This window comes from Schistocerca cancellata, chromosome 7, assembly GCF_023864275.1.
Source record: "Schistocerca cancellata isolate TAMUIC-IGC-003103 chromosome 7, iqSchCanc2.1, whole genome shotgun sequence".
Taxonomy (NCBI): Eukaryota; Metazoa; Arthropoda; class Insecta; order Orthoptera; family Acrididae; genus Schistocerca; species Schistocerca cancellata.
In genome coordinates, this window is record NC_064632.1 from 298,780,438 (window position 1) to 298,782,937 (window position 2,500).

General features: G+C 55.5%; 1 non-coding gene across 1 annotated transcript in view; it reads right to left on the reverse strand.

Moving 5' to 3' along the window:
• Positions 1-17, reverse strand: part of LOC126093540 (small subunit ribosomal RNA) — a 1,909-nt gene extending 1,892 nt beyond the window's left edge. The window contains exon 1 of the ribosomal RNA XR_007521679.1: positions 1-17. This exon is cut by the window's left edge and continues 1,892 nt beyond it. This is a non-coding gene — a ribosomal RNA (small subunit ribosomal RNA).
• Between the last annotated feature and the right edge of the window lie 2,483 nt (positions 18-2,500).

Genomic DNA, 2,500 nt, shown 5'->3' on the forward strand with positions numbered 1-2,500 from the left:
GCAGGATCAACCAGGGAGCTGCGTCAACTAGAGCTGAGCAGCCGGCCGCCCGGGAGTGTGTCCCAGGGGCCCGCGCGAACACGCAAGCGTCCGCTCAATTATTCTGCAAACAGGAGGAGGCTGAGCTCCCCTGCACAATACACCTCGAAACCCTCTCAGGTCCCGGCGGCGCGCAGCGCCGTCCTAAGTACTTGGTCGGGTTCGAGAGAGGCGCAATCGCCCGGAGTTAGGCGAGTAGACGCTTTAGGTGCGACCACCCGTGCTCCCAACTGAGCTTGCCGCTGCCGACAGAGGCCCGGGAGCGTGCTGTCGTGGCATTGCCGGCGGGAGACAACACGCGCCACCTACGGTGACCGGCAGCTCCAACGCCAGCGCCACAGAAGGGCAAAGGCCCCACGTGGGTGCCGAAGCGAACTCTCCCAGCACAGCGCACGTGCCAACACGTCTGCACAACTGCGATACAAACCACCAGCGAGAACCGCTGGGGCGACCGAGCAGCAGACGGCGTCGCGGCGCCGAGTGCCGGGCGGCGGCGCATCCTCAACGCACACAGTCCTCAATCGGACCAGCACACTGCAGATGTCCACCGCGCTTCGCACCGGGCCGGCGAGGACCCACTTTGGCTGCACGGCGCCGCGCGCAGGGTGCCCCGGCGCGCAGGTGCGCCGCCTGCCGCGTCCGTCGGCCGGCGCGCCTGCCACTGGGCGCCCCCACCAGCCGGCTGTAGCGCGTGCGCCCACGCACCGCACGGCCAGCACGCCGGGCGGCCCCCCCTCACCGGCCGGGGACAGTCCCACCCACCCACAGCCGCGTATCGCTTCACACCCAGATTCACATTCACGTTCGTTGGTATGGTGGGGACCGCTTCGTAGCTGTACCGATCGTTGCCCTCACAGATGTACCTCCAGCAAGGACAACCGCACCACAACGGGTTACCAGTTGTTCATGTGCGTAACGTCACCAGTAAACGTACACGTCCATCCCCGTTTGCAAAGTCAACTATTATTGCATGCCTGCCTGTCAGGTGTCAAGACACACTACATCCGCTCACATCCACGCAACAAAATGTGCCCGACTAGAGGGCACGTGGAAGGTGCCCCCGTACGTATGCGATGTCCATTGCGCGACCAACTGTCAACCGGCCTCTGTAGCATGTCGCAGATGTGGAACGCGGGGCACCGTGCTATCACATTGTGTGAGAAGAGACTACTACGTCTGCATACACGCGCCACTACATGAACAGACGGCTCATGCTGATCGCCATCCACTGCGTCCATTACTCCCACACGTCTCTATGGCGTACCACACTGCAATGCAGCTGTTATGGGGAGATGACACGTAGCTGTGTACACAAAATTCTGAGCGGGTTGCGGTTGGACAACAATACATTAATGTAACGTGTCATATGCCAATTACAGAGCAGGGTAAGGCACAACGTGGGTTAGGTTAAGGCACAACGTGGGTTAGGTTAAGGCACAACGTGGGTTAGGTTAAGGCACAACGTGGGTTAGGTTAAGGCACAACGTGGGTTAGGTTAAGGCACAACGTGGGTTAGGTTAAGGCACAACGTGGGTTAGGTTAAGGCACAACGTGGGTTAGGTTAAGGCACAACGTGGGTTAGGTTAAGGCACAACGTGGGTTAGGTTAAGGCACAACGTGGGTTAGGTTAAGGCACAACGTGGGTTAGGTTAAGGCACAACGTGGGTTAGGTTAAGGCACAACGTGGGTTAGGTTAAGGCACAACGTGGGTTAGGTTAAGGCACAACGTGGGTTAGGTTAAGGCACAACGTGGGTTAGGTTAAGGCACAACGTGGGTTAGGTTAAGGCACAACGTGGGTTAGGTTAAGGCACAACGTGGGTTAGGTTAAGGCACAACGTGGGTTAGGTTAAGGCACACCGTGGGTTAGGTTAAGGCACACCGTGGGTTAGGTTAAGGCACAACTTGGGGGTAGATTGCGGTGCAAATTGCATTACATTGCGGTGCAAATTGCATTACATTGCGGTGCAAATTGCATTACATTGCGGTGCAAATTGCATTACATTGCGGTGCAAATTGCATTACATTGCGGTGCAAATTGCATTACATTGCGGTGCAAATTGCATTACATTGCGGTGCAAATTGCATTACATTGCGGTGCAAATTGCATTACATTGCGGTGCAAATTGCATTACATTGCGGTGCAAATTGCATTACATTGCGGTGCAAATTGCATTACATTGCGGTGCAAATTGCATTACATTGCGGTGCAAATTGCATTACATTGCGGTGCAAATTGCATTACATTGCGGTGCAAATTGCATTACATTGCGGTGCAAATTGCGTTACATTGCGGTGCAAATTGAGTTACATTGCGGTGCAAATTGAGTTACATTGCGGTGCAAATTGAGGTAGGTTAAGGTGCAACACAGGTTAGGTTAAGGTGCAACATAGGTTAGGGTGCAAGATGGGTTAGGTTAAGGTGCAAGATGGGTTAGGTTAAGGTGACATAGGTTAGGGTGC